We start from the raw sequence: 15,000 nt of genomic DNA, 5'->3' as shown, positions 1-15,000 counted from the left end.
GATCCTCTCACCTCTGCTATTTTCAGGTCTCTCCAGAGATGTTCGATCGGGTTCAAGTCCGGGCTCTGGCTGGGCTACTCAAAGACATTCAGAGACTTGTCCCGAAGCCACTCTCGTGGCGTCTTGGCTGTGTAATTAGTGTCGTTGTCCTGTTGGAAGGTGAACCTTCGCCCCAGTCTGAGGTCCTGAGCACTCTGGAGCAGGTTTTCATCAATGATCTCTCTGTACTTTGCTCTGTTCATCTTTCCCTCAATCCTGACTAGTCTGCCAGTCTCTGCCGCTGAAAAACATCCCCACAGCATGATGCTGCCACCACCATGCTTCACTGTAGGGATGGTACCAGGTTTCCTCCAGACATGAGCTTGGCATTCAGGCCAAAGAATTCAATCTTGGTTTCATCAGACCAGAGAATCTTGTTTCTCATGGTCTGAGAGTCCTATAGGTGCCTTTTGGCAAACTCCAAGCGGGCTGTCATGTTCCTTTTACTGAGGAGTGGCTTCCGTCTGGCCACACTACCATAAAGGCTTGATTGGTGGAGTGCTGCCGAGATGGTTGTCCTTCTAGAAGGATCTCCCATCTTCACAGAGGAGCTCTGGAGCTCTATCAGAGTGACCATCGGGTTCTTGGTCACCTCCCTGACCAAGGCCCTTCTCCCCCGATTGCCAGGCGGCCAGCTCTAGGATGAGTCTTGGTGGTTCCAAACTTCTTCCATTTAAGATTGATGGAGGCCTCTGTGTTCTTGGGGACCTTCAATGCTGCAGACATTTTTTGGTACCCTTCCCCAGATCTGTGCCTCGACACAATCCTGTCTCGGAGCTCTACGGACAATTCCTTCGACCTCATGGCTTGGATTTTGCTCTGACATGCACTGTCAACTGTGGGACCTTATATAGACAGGTGTGTGCCTTTCCAAATCGTGTCCAATCAATTGAATTTACAACAGGTGGACTCCAATCAAGTTGTAGAAACATCTCAAGGATGATCAATGGAAACAGGATGCACCTGAGCACAATTTCGAGTCTCATAGCAAAGGGTCTGAATACTTATGTCAATAAGATATTTCTGATTTGATTTTTTATAAATTTGCAAACATTTCTAAAAACCTTTTTTTGCTTTGTCATTATGGGGTATTGTGTGTAGATTGATGAGGAAAATATTTTTATTTCATACATTTTAGAATAAGGCTGTAACGTAACAAAATGTGGAAAAGGTCAAGTGGTCTGAATACTTTCAGAATGCACTGTAGATTTAGGCATAATGATTTTGGATCTAGGTTGCAGGAAAAAGCTGCTTCAGGTGTTTGAAAAATGCTAAATTCTCCACCACCCCTCCATCCTCACATGTCCCCTCTAAAATAATGGGTGATGCTTCTGAGGATGTTTGTCCCTGGTTATTTTAAAGTATATTTAACCACACGCAGGGGCATTACAAAAGGGAGTTCACACACAGACGTATTAAATGTAAAAACCCATGTCATTGGCTCACAAACACACACAAGGCATTTCAAATTGTAATTACTGTATTGTGTTTGGATTATTTAATAATGTAGGGTTGTATTGTGCATCTAAGATATTTACAATGAAATGTCTAATTTGGGGAGAAAAATCTGTATTTTTCTTCGTGCTGTATTCATTAATGTGTTATTACAGGGTCCGGTCATTTCACATTGATTATATCACATTGTGTCAATAAATGGTCTGTTTGTTTCCACATTGAGGTACGTTTAATTTTGCTTATAACATAAATAACAGTAACTTTTTGAAAACAATGTTTTATACACTTAACTAAAATATACACACAACATGTAAAGTGTTGGTCCCATGTTTCATGAGCTGAAATAAAATATCCCCGAAATTTCCCATACGCACAAAAAGCCTATTTAGCTCAAATTTTGTGCACAAATTTGATTACATCCCTGTTAGTGAGCATTTCTCCTTTGCCAAGATAATCCATCCACCTGACAGGTGTGGCATGTCAAGAAGCTGATTAAACAGCATGATCATTACACAGGTGCACCTTGTGCCGGGGACAATAAACGGTCACTCTAAAATGTGCAGTTTTGTCACACAATGCCACGGATGTCTCAAGTTTTGAGGGAACGTGCAATTGGCATGCTGACTGCAGGAATGTCCACCAGAGATGTTGCCAGATAATTGAATATTCATTTCTCTACCATAAGCCACCTCCAATGTCATTTTAGAGAATTTAGCAGTACGTCCAACTGGCCTCACAACCGCAGACCACGTGTATGGCGTCGTGTGGGTGAGCGGTTTGCTGATGTCAACGTTGTAAACAGAGTGTCAAAATGGTGGCGGTGGGGTTATGGTATGTGTTAGGCCTACTGCTGCTAGGTAGCTCTCTCTCTGCTCTCCCCCTCCCCTCTGTCTGTCCTTGATTGCAGGAGTGAAGTCTGGTGTGCGGGAGTCAGGGTTCCAGCTGCAGCTCATTCACCATAATCACCTCAGCCTTTAAGACCCGGTCAAACTTTCCACTCATCGTCAGATCATAGTCAAGACAACCATGTTAGTCTCGCTGCCGACTCAACCTGTCTGTTTTCGCTCTTGTGTTTTTTGGACTGTTTATTTACTTTTTTCTCCTGTGCCACAGATATTTGGAACCTGACTCCTGCCTCCGCTTCACTCCTGCCACCACCATCCTGCTCTCCACTATCGGGCCTCTCCTTTGGACTCACCACGGACACTAGGACATTACGGTACCACACCTGCCCTGACCTGGATCTGTACCCTCCCTGTAACCTGGACTTGCTCTTCCCCATTTATTGGAAACCTGGACTATTGAACATTTATAATAAACCTGTTAAAACTTCTCTGGCTTGGTGTACTTGTCTGCATTTGGGTTCTATCCAGTTAAATCATAACAGTATGATCTGACCAACATGAACCCAGCAGACAGTAGCTCGGATACCACCCCAGAGTGCACTCAAATTTGGACTGCCATAGCCAATCAGGGCATTCTACTTGGCCAACATGATACCCTGTTTAAGACGATTGCTGAGGACAGTCAGGTGCTGCTTAATCAGGTTCAATTACTCACCAATCAAGTGTCTGCCCTTACTACCCCTTCAGCCCAGATCAGAGAGCCTTTTGTTCCTGCTCCAGAGCGCTATGACGGGAACATGGGAACCTGTGGCGATTTTTTTGACTCAATGCTCGTAGTGTTTGAACAACAGCCCCTCACCTACGCCTCAGAAAGAGCCCGTATGCCTACCTTATCAACTCTACTAGCGGTTCCGCTCGTGCCTGGGGATCCGCGGTCTGGGAGAGTCAGTCGGACATTTGCTAACGCTTACGTGGCCTTCACCACGGAGATGAGGAAGGTTTTTGACCACCCCGTACGAGGCAAGGAGGCTGCGAAACGGTTGTTTTCTTCGGCAGGGGGCTCGTAGTGTGGCGGAGATGGCAGTGGAGTTTCGGACTTTAGCAGCAGTGAGTGGTTGGAATGACGAGGCATTACAAGGAGTGTTCATCAATGCTTTGTCGGAGACTTTAAAAGATGAATTGGTGTCATATGATGAATCGCCTACGCTGGATAATCTTATTTCACTCACTATCAGGTTGGATAATCGGATTCGGGAGCGCCGCGAGAGAGAGTGTTAGTTCCAAGCAACCTGTCTGTCATCAACAAACTCCTCCCTGCATCGTCCCTACGGAGAGAGCCGTGTCTTCCCGAGTCGATCACGAGGAGCACTGAACCCGAAGCCATGGAGGTGGGTCGTGCATGGTTGTCCTCAGAGGAGCGTGCACGTCGTATTCAGGCTCGGGTCTGCCTGTATTGTGGAGAAGCTGGTCATTTCGTTCCTTCCTGCCCAGTTCGTCCCGGGGAAAAGGGCCGGCTCATCATTTATGGGAGAAGTTTTGGTGAGCCGAGCAGCGGATTCTTCCTCTTCTCCCCGCATTCTGCTCCAGGCATCCCTCCAGTGGCAGTCCCAGAATTTCTCTGTTAGTGCGCTGATTGACTCTGGTGCCGACGAAAGCTTTTTGGATAGAGAGTGGGCTCACTCGTCTCCCCTTACCTGTCACCCTGGAGTTTCGCGGACCCTTGACTTTGTGCGACGGAAGTTCTGGTGGGCCACGATGGAGGCGGACACTCGAGCCTTCATTGCTGCTTGTACGGTATGTGCACTGAAGTAAAAACTCCACCCAGGCCAGCGCTGGTCATCTACGACCTCTACCTATACCCAGCCGGCCCTGGTCGCATATCGCTATGGATTTTGTCACTGGACTTCCCCCCTCATCTGGTAAGACTGTCATTCTTACGGTGATTGATCGTTTTTCTAAGTTCGCTCATTTTTTTGGCCCTACCTAAACTGCCCACTGCCAGAGAGACGGCTGATATTTTGGTTGAACATGTGTTCCGCTCTCATGGTCTACCCACGGATATTGTCTCTGACAGGGGTCCCCAGTTTGTCTCCCAGGTGTGGAAAGCTTTCTGTAAAGCTTTGGGCATTACATCCAGCCTGTCCTCTGGATATCACCCCCCAGACCAACGGGCAAGCCGAGAGAGCGAACCAGGAGATGGAGACCGCACTTCGCTGTGTCACTGGGTCTAACCCTGGGTCATGGAGCTCCATGCTCCCCCTGGGTGGAATATGCTCATAACACCTTGACTAACGCTTCCTCTGGTTTGTCTCCTTTTCTGTGTGCTCTGGGTTATCAACCTCCCTGTTCCCTTCCCAAGAGAGGGAACTTGCAGGTACCCTCGGTGCAGTCCCACATGCGCCGCTGCTGCAAGGTCTGGAGGAAGGCCAGGGTAGCTCTGTCCCGAGCTTCGCGCATGCAGAGGCAAGCCAACCGTCACCGGTCCCAGGCTCCCGGTTACTCTCCTGGTCAAGAGGTATGGCTGAAGTCACGGGACCTTCCATTGAAGGTGGAGTCGAAGAAGATGGCGCCTCGTTTTATAGGACCGTTCAAGATACTGTCTATTGTTAACCCCTGCGCGGTTAAGCTACAGCTTCCTGCCTCCCTACGGGTTCATTCCACCTTTCATGTTTCCCAGATTAAGCCTGTGTCGGTTAGCCCTTTGTGCCCGCCCTCTCGTCCCCTCCTCCGCCCAAGATCGTGGGTGGGGGTCCGGTCTACACTGTCCGGCGACTTCTGGATGTTCGCCGCCGGGTCGTGGTTTCCAGTACCTGGTGGATTGGGAGGGTTATGGTCCTGAGGAACGTTCCTGGGTGCCCAGGAGCTTCATTGTGGATCCTGCTCTGGTTCGTGAGTTTCATGGTTACATCCTGATAAACCCTGTCGGCCGCCAGGTGGCGTCCGTAGAGGGGGGGACTGTTAGGCCTACTGCTGCTAGGTAGCTCTCTCTCTGCTCTCCCCCCCCCCTCTGTCTGTCCTTGATTGCAGGAGTGAAGTCTGGTGTGCGGGAGTCAGGGTTCCAGCTGCAGCTCATTCACCATAATCACCTCAGCCTTTAAGACCCGGTCAAACTTTCCACTCATCGTCAGATCATAGTCAAGACAACCATGTTAGTCTCGCTGCCGACTCAACCTGTCTGTTTTCGCTCTTGTGTTTTTTGGACTGTTTATTTACTTTTTCTCCTGTGCCACAGATATTTGGAACCTGACTCCTGCCTCCGCTTCACTCCTGCCACCACCATCCTGCTCTCCACTATCGGGCCTCTCCTTTGGACTCACCACGGACACTAGGACATTACGGTACCACACCTGCCCTGACCTGGATCTGTACCCTCCCTGTAACCTGGACTTGCTCTTCCCCATTTATTGGAAACCTGGACTATTGAACATTTATAATAAACCTGTTAAAACTTCTCTGGCTTGGTGTACTTGTCTGCATTTGGGTTCTATCCAGTTAAATCATAACAGTATGGGCAGGCATAAGCTACGGACAACGAACACAATTGCATTTTATCGATACCGTGACGAGATCCTGAGGCCCATTGTCGTGCCATTCATTCGCCGCCATCACCTCATGTTTCAGCATGGTAATGCACGGCCCCATGTCGCAACGATCTGTACACAATTCCTGGAAGCTGAAAATGTCCCAGTTCTTCCATGGCCTGCATACTCACCAGACATGTCACCTATTGAGCATGTTTGGGATGCTCTGGATTGATGTGTACGACAGCGTGTTCCAGTTGCCGCCAATATCCAGAAATATCCGCACAGCCATTGAAGAGGAGTGAAACAACATTCCACAGCCTGATCAAGTCTATGCGAAGGAGGCAATTGGTGGTCACACCAGATACTGACTGGTTTTCTGATCCACACCCCTACCTTTTTTTTTAAGGCATCTGTGACCAACAGATGCGTATCTGTATTCACAGTCATGTGAAATCCATAGATTAGGTCCTAATTTATTTCTTTCAATTGATTGATTTCCTTATATGAACTGCAACTCAGTAAAACCTTTGAAATTGTTGCGTGTTGCGTTTATATTTTTGTTCATATTGAACCCTTTCATATAGTTTGAGCCAATGGTTGTGTGATGACTAACCAGTAACTTCACCTGAGAGCTGATGTCTCGCATTAGTTCCCAAAGCTAATGCCTAGGCTTTAGCTCAGCGGTCTAACACATTTTGTGGCACACTGATGACTCAAATTCAAATCCAATCCTTTACACATGGAGCTGTATTTAATACAGGTCATTTTATTATTTACTCAATAGCCTAGTGTTTTGGCATGAATATGCATCCATATTTTGTCTATGTTTAAGAGAATGCAGTATTCCTACCTATTGTTTATGGCCCTCTCATGATAGGTAATTACTTAAGGCCATGTTAGAATACATCTAACCGCTTAATAGAATTTGTTGTTTTACTTCTCTTTAGTCATCATTCAAATTCTACGTTCTGTAGAAACCACACAAATACCTCACGAACAAAATGCAGATTTGGCTGGGAAGCACCCCGTGTTAACAAGCCAAACCCCCCCCCAGCATGTTAACAAGCCAACTCCCCCCCCCAGCATGTTAACAAGCCAACCCCCCAGCATGTTAACAAGCCAAACCCCCCCAGCATGTTAACAAGCCAAACCCCCCCAGCATGTTAACAAGCCAAACCCCCCCCCAGCATTTTTAGGTATGCTACTGTTGCTATGCAACCACATCCTCCAATTTGGTGTGTTCATGAGCACACCCTTTTCCTTTACTTTCAGCAAAAACCTCTATCTCTCCCACACAAAAGACGTCTGTCTCTCCATCTCTCCTTGTCTATCTGTCTAACCACCACTACCTTCCCCCTTTCTTTCACCCAAACACACTCTCTCTCTCTCTCTCTCTCTCTCTCTCTCTCTCTCTCTCTCTCTCTCTCTCTCTCTCTCTCTCTCTCTCTCTCTCTCTCTCTCTCTCTCTCTCTCTCTCTCTCTCTCTCTCTCTCTCTCTCTCTCTCTCTCTGAGAAGCAGTGTTATTAGTGTTGGGGGTCTAAAGAGTAGAGGCATATACTGTACTTTCCCTTTTCCCTCCATCCCTGTCTCTACCACTGTCTCCCTCCATCCCTGTCTCTACCACTGTCTCCCTCCATCCCTGTCTCTACCACTGTCTCCCTCCATCCCTGTCTCTACCACTGTCTCCCTCCATCTCTGTCTCTACCACTGTCTCCCTCCATCTCTGTCTCTACCACTGTCTCCCTCCATCCCTGTCTCTACCTCTGTCTCCCTCCATCCCTGTCCCTACCTCTGTCTACCTCCATCCCTGTCTCTACCACTGTCTCCCTCCATCCCTGTCTCTACCACTGTCTCCCTCCATCCCTGTCTCTACCACTGTCTCCCTCCATCCCTGTCTCTACCTCTGTCTCCCTCCATCCCTGTCTCTACCTCTGTCTCCCTCCATCCCTGTCTCTACCACTGTCTCCCTCCATCTCTGTCTCTACCACTGTCTCCCTCCATCTCTGTCTCTACCTCTGTCTCCCTCCATCCCTGTCTCTACCACTGTCTCCCTCCATCCCTGTCTCTACCTCTGTCTCCCTCCATCCCTGTCTTTATTACTGTCTCCCTCCATCCCTGTCTCTACCTCTGTCTCCCTCCATCCCTGTCTCTACCACTGTCTCCCTCCATCCCTGTCTCTACCTCTGTCTCCCTCCATCCCTGTCTCTACCACTGTCTCCCTCCATCTCTGTCTCTACCACTGTCTCCCTCCATTCCTGTCTTTATTACTGTCTCCCTCCATCCCTGTCTCTACCTCTGTCTCCCTCCATTCCTGTCTTTATTACTGTCTCCCTCCATCCCTGTCTCTACATCTGTCTCCCTCCTTCCCTGTCTCTATATCTGTCTCCCTCCTTCCCTGTCTCTACATCTGTCTCCCTCCATCCCTGTCTGATCAAATGTAGTGCACTATATAGGGAATAGGGTGCCATTTGGCATGCAGCCTTACGCTGCTATGGATAGTGAAGGGAGAGCTACACTCACATATCACCACTGGGCCCACATATCACATATCACCACTGGGCCCACATATCACATATCACCACATATCACCACTAGGCCCACATATCACATATCACCACTAGGCCCACATATCACATATCACCACTGGGCCCACATATCACATATCACCACTGGGCCCACATATCACCACCATCCATCCCTGTCTCTGTGATATGTGGGCCCAGTGGTGATATGTGATATGTGGGTCCAGTGGTGATATGTGATATGCGGGCCCAGTGCTGATATGTGATATGTGATATGTGGGCCCAGTGTTGATATGTGATATGTGGGCCTAGTGGTGATATGTGATATGTGGGCCCAGTGGTGATATGTGATATGCGGGCCCAGTGCTGATATGTGATATGTGATATGTGGGCCCAGTGGTGATATGTGATATGTGGGCCTAGTGGTGATATGTGATATGTGGGCCCAGTGGAGATATGTGAGTGTAGCTCTCCCTTCACTATCCATAGCAGCGTAAGGCTGCATGCCAAATGGCACCCTATTCCCTATATAGTGCACTACATTAGACCAGACCCCTATGGTCCCCTATTGGACCCTGGTCAAAGTAGGGCACTACATAGTGAATAGGGTGCCATTTGGCATGCAGCCTGACCCCTAAGGCCCTTGTTTAGCCAACAACAGTATCCAGTGAAGTGGTACTAACACTAAGAAGCACTGTGCTGAAATAGCCAATCCCCCTACACTACAACAATATAACTGTCCACCAAACCATGCCTTCAACCTGTCAGCACAGCAGGATGGAAGACAAATGGACTGATAGCTGGATGAACAGACGGAGAGATTGGCTGATGAACAGACGATGAAATAGGAAAGAAAGACAGAAAGAAAGAAAGAAAGAAAGAAAGAAAGAAAGAAAGAAAGAAAGAAAGAAAGAAAGAAAGAAAGAAAGAAAGAAAGAAAGAAAGAAAGAAAGAAAGAAAGAAAGAAAGAAATAGAGAGATGAATAGTTCCATTTCCATGTCATGTTATCCCAGGAGACATAATACAGAGAACCATAAGGCTGATATATAAAGTTAGCTTATGGAGAGTAGAAACCGGAAACTTTTGGAACCGTTTCAAACAATTATGTTACACACATACACACACACACACCATCGTTACCATCTGTCACTCCAATTAAGACTGCCATAGGGTGAGAGAGATGCTGGCTGGACACATGATGCAATAATCTCAAATTATGGTTAATTGTGATGACTATAGGCCAAACAGGATTGTTTTCACTGTTGAATTGATTCCATGATCTTAAGTAACACACATGGCAATGAGGCCCATGTTCTGACCCGAGCTAAGCAAGCGGACATGAAACGTAATTCCTTTTTTATGCGCTTTCTTCTATATGCGTATTCTGACCTTGAATTTAAGCCTGAGAATACAGTATATATACATACATATATATATATATATATATATAGAGAGAGAGAACAGAGAGAGAGAGAGACAGAGAGAGAGAGAGAGAGACAGAGAGAGAGAGAGAGAGAGAGAGAGAGAGAGAGAGAGAGAGAGAGAGGGGGGACAAACATAATACCAAGAAAGGTAGAGGCAACGATAATGATAGAGAGGAAGTGTGTGATGGGGGAGACAAAGAGAGAAACGAGGGAACAGAGCTGAGGGAAATAAGGAGAGATAGTGGCCAGGGAAGAAGATGGCTGCCGTCTTACGGGCTCCTGACCAATTCTGCGATTTTGTGTGTTTTTTTTAAGCCGATCGTAACATTTTTGTACATAATATTTCGCCCATCATTTTCTATGACTGGAAACAGCTTCTGTCCATCAGAACAGAGATCACTAATGGAGGTGTGTCTACAGATACTCCTATTTTCTGACCTTTGACCTCATTCCATGTTAATTCCACCACCTTTATGCACGAGGAAACCATGAATGAGGTCTAGCAAATGCACCAGTTCCAAGTGGAAAAAGCATCTACTTAATTTCTTCCTATAGAAATAGCGCCATTCTCCATGCGCTGTCATTTGCAACTTGATAAGATCTATTGATAAGAGCTAGGTAAATTAGTAATCAGTTTGGAGAAGGGGATTGTAAATACACACAGCAATTGTTTTAGATGATATTTCTTTATGATCCCTGGAGAGGAGTGTGAAACCAGCCATATGGAAGAAAACTGAAAATCATATCAACATGACATGTATTGCGGACCCTTTTCCACAGTGAAATAGTGCCTTCAGAAAGTATTCACAACTTGACTTTTACCACATTTTGTTGTGTTGAGCTTGATTTTAAAATTGATTAAATGTTGATGTTATTTCACTGGCCTACAGTGCCTTGCAAATGTATTCATCCCCCTTGGCTTTTTTCCTCTCTCTCTCTCTCTCTCTCTCTCTCTCTCTCTCTCTCTCTCTCTCTCTCTCTCTCTCTCTCTCTCTCTCTCTCTCTCTCTCTCTCTCTCTCTCTCTCTCTCTCTCTCTCTCTCTCTCTCTCTCTCTCTCTCTCTCTCTCTCTCTCTCTCTCTCTCTCTCTCTCTCTCTCTCTCTCTCTCTCTCTCTCTCTCTCTCTCTCTCTCTCTCTCTCTCTCTCTCTCTCTCTCTCTCTCTCTCTCTCTCTCTCTCTCTCTCTCTCTCTCTCTCTCTCTCTCTCTCTCTCTCTCCCCCTCTCTCTCCCCCTCTCCCTCTCCCACTCCCTCTCCCTCCCTCTATCCCACGCCCTCTCTCTCTCTAAATGACATTCTCTCCAAATAGTTAATATGTTACACTAAAGAGTACTCCTCTGTTCTCTCCAGATAGTTAATATGTTACACTAAAGAGATTTCCTCTGTTCTCTCCAGATAGTTAATATGTTACACTAAAGAGATCTCTTCTGTTCTCTCCAGATAGTTAATATGTTACACTAAAGAGATTTCCTCTGTTCTCTCCAGATAGTTAATATGTTACACTAAAGAGATTTCTCTGTTCTCTCCAGATAGTTAATATGTTACACTAAAGAGATTTCTTCTGTTCTCTCCAGATAGTTAATATGTTACACTAAAGAGATCTCTTCTGTTCTCTCCACAAAAAAATAGAAAAGTAATGTATGCAACTGTAAGTCGCTATGGATAAGAGTGTCTGCTAAATGAATAAAATGTAAAAATTTAAATGTTGTCGTTTTTCCTATTTTGTTGCATTACAACCTGTAATTTAAATAGATTTTTATTTGGATTTCATGTAATGGACATACACAAAATAGTCCAAATTGGTGAAGTGAAATGAAAAAAAAAAAAACGGAAAAGTGGTGCGTGCATATGTATTCACCCCCTTTGCTATGAAGCCCCTAAATAAGATCTGGTGCATCCAATTACCTTCAGAAGTCACATAATTAGTTAAATAAAGTCCACCTGTCTGCAATCTAAGTGTCACATGATCTGTCACATGATCTCAGTATATACACACCTGTTCTGAAAGGCCCCAGTGTCAGGTGTCAGTGTGCAGCGGTAGGACGGAGTCAGGCGCAGGACACAGAACTGAGTAATAGACGAAATTTACTCGAAAAAATGGCACCACAACAAACCTGCAAAGAGAGGGTCGCCCAGAAGGATTAGTTTTATACTATTCCAGGTATTCCTTAAAGAGGTAGGGTTTCAAGTGTCTCCGGAAGGTGGTCAGTGACTCCGCTGTCCTGGCGTCGTGGGGGAGCTTGTTCCACCATTGGGGTGCCAGAGCAGTGAATAGCTTTGACTGGGCTGAGCGGGAACTGTGCTTCCGTAGAGGTAGGGGGGCTAGCAGGCCAGAGGTGGATGAACGTAGTGCCCTCGTTTGGGTGTAGGGTCTGATCAGAGCCTGAAGGTAAGGAGGTGCCGTTCCCCTCACAGCTCCGTAGGCAAGCACCATGGTCTCATCCCCACAGTGAAGCATGGTGGTGGCAGCATCATGCTGTGGGAATGTTTTTAATCGGCAGGGACTGGGAAACTGGTCAGAATTGAAGCAATGATGGATGGCGCTAAATACAGGGAAATTCTTGAGGGAAACCTGTTTCAGTCTTCCAGAGATTTGAGACTGGGACGGAGGTTCACCTTCCAGCAGGACAGTGACCCTAAGCATACTGCTAAAGCAACACTCAAGTGGTTTAAGGGGAAACATTTAAATGTTTTGGAATGGCCAAGTCAAAGCCCAGACCTCAATCCAATTGAGAATCTGTGGAATGACCTAAAGATTGCTGTACACCACAACTTGAAGGAGCAACAAAACAGGAAAAATGCCAAGGGGGGTGAATACTTTCGCAAGCCACTGTACACACAATACCTGATAATATCAAACTGGAATTATATTTTTAGATGTATAAAAACAAAACGAAAAAATGAAAAGCTGAAATGTCTTGAGTCAATAAGTTTTCAACTCCTTTGATATGTCTAAATAAGTTCAGGAGTAAATATTTGCTTAATAAGTCACATAATAAGTTGCATGGACAATAATAGTATTTTACATGATTTTTGAATGACTACCTTCTTCCTGTACCACACACAAACAATTATCTGTAATGTCCCTCAGTTGAGCAGTGAATTTCAAACACAGATTTAATCACAAAGACCAGGGAGGTTTTTCAATGCCTCATCCCTGTACCCCACACATATAATTATCTGTAAGGTCCCTCTCTACAAAGATACAGGTGTCCTTCCTAACTCAGTTGCTGGAGAGGAAGGAAACCACTCAGGGATTTCACGAGGCCAGTGGTGATGTTAAAACAGTTACAGTTTAATGACTGTGATAGGAGAAAACTGAGGATGGATCAACAACATTGTAATTACTCCACAATACTAACCTAAATGACAGAGTGACAAGAAGGAAGCCTGTACAGAATACAATTATTCCAAAACATGCATCCTGTTTACAAGACACTAAAGTAAAACTGCAAAAGATGTGACAAAGAAATGAACTTCATGTCCAGAATACAAAGCATTATGTTTGGGGCAAATCCAACACAACACATCACTGAGTACCACTCTTCATATTTTCAAGCATGATGGTGGCTGCATCATGTTATGGGTATGCTTGTCATCGGCAAACTAGGGAGTTTTTTTAGGATAAAAGAAATGGAATAGAGCTAAGCACAGGCAAAATCTTAGAGGAAAACCTGTTTCAGTTTGCTTTCCAACAGACACTGGGAGAGAAATTCACATTTCAGCAGGACAATAACCTAAAACAAAAGGCCAAATGTACACTGGAGTTGCTTACCAAGAAGACAGTGAATGTTCCTGAGTGGCCGAGTTAGTTTTGACTTATATCTACTTGAAAATCTATGGAAAGACTTGAAAATGGTTGTCTAGCAATTTGACAAAGCTTGAAGAATTTTGAAAAAAATCATGGGTACATGTTGAAAGACGACATTGAATTTTCCTGAGTGGCCTTGTTACAGTTTTTACTTAAATTGGCTTCAACATCTATAGCAAGACTTGAAAATGGCTGTCTAGCAATGATGAACAACCAAGATGACAGAGCTTGAAGAATTTTTAAAAGAATAAATTAAATTTTGAGTCATTTAGCAGATGCTCTTATCCAGAGCGACTTACAGTTAGTGAATACATACTTTTATACTGGCCTCCCGTGGGAATCAAACCCACAACCCTGGCATTGCAAACACCATGCTTTATCAACTGAGCTACATCCCTGCCGGCCATTCCCTCCCCTACCCTGGACGACGCTGGGCCAATTGTGCGCCGCCCATGAGTCTCCTGGTCGCGGCCAGCTGCGACAGAGCCTGGATTCGAACCAGGATCTCTAGTGGCACAGTTAGCACTGCGATGCAGTGCCTTAGACCACTGCGCCACCCAGGAATAATGTGCAAATATTTTACAATTCAGGTGCGGAAAGCTCTTACCCAGAAAGACTCACAGCTGTAATCGCTACCAAAGGTGATTGTAACATGTATTGACTCAGGGGTGTGAATACTTATGTAAATTAGATATATCTGTATTTCATTTTCAAAAAAACATGTGTTCACTTTTTCATTATAGGTTGTTGTGTGTAGATGGGTGAGAAAAAATATATATTTTGAAATTCAGGCTGTAACATAACAAAATGTGGAATAAGTCAAGGGGTATGAATACTTTCTGGATGCACTTTAAATAGCTGTGCCGTTATACAGAATTCTAATTGAGTGCCCTCATAATTTGCATCGATGAAATTTGCAGACCCAAGGTATAGGCTGATCCTGCCTAGTTGATGTACAGTGAGGGAAATACGTATTTGATCCCCTGCTGATTTTGTACGTTTGCCCACTGACAAAGACATGATCAGTCTATAATCAAAACATGACTTAGTACTTGGTGGCAAAACCCTTGTTGGCAATCACAGAGGTCAGACGTTTCTTGTAGTTGGCAACCAGGTTTGCACACATCTCAGGAGGGATTTTGTCCCACTCCTCTTTGCAGATCTTCTCCAAGTCATTAAGGTTTTGAGGCTGACGTTTGGCAACTCGAACCTTCAGCTCCCTCCACAGATTTTCTATGGGATTAAGGTCTGGAGACTGGCTAGGCCACTCCAGGACCTTAATGTGCTTCTTCTTGAGCCACTCCTTTGTTGCCTTGGCCGTGTGTTTTGGGTCATTGTCATGCTGGAATACCCATCCAAGACCCATTTTCAATGCCCTGG

This window comes from Coregonus clupeaformis, chromosome 17 (genome assembly GCF_020615455.1).
Source record: "Coregonus clupeaformis isolate EN_2021a chromosome 17, ASM2061545v1, whole genome shotgun sequence".
Lineage (NCBI taxonomy): Eukaryota > Metazoa > Chordata > Actinopteri > Salmoniformes > Salmonidae > Coregonus > Coregonus clupeaformis.
This window is presented reverse-complemented; position numbering follows the sequence as displayed.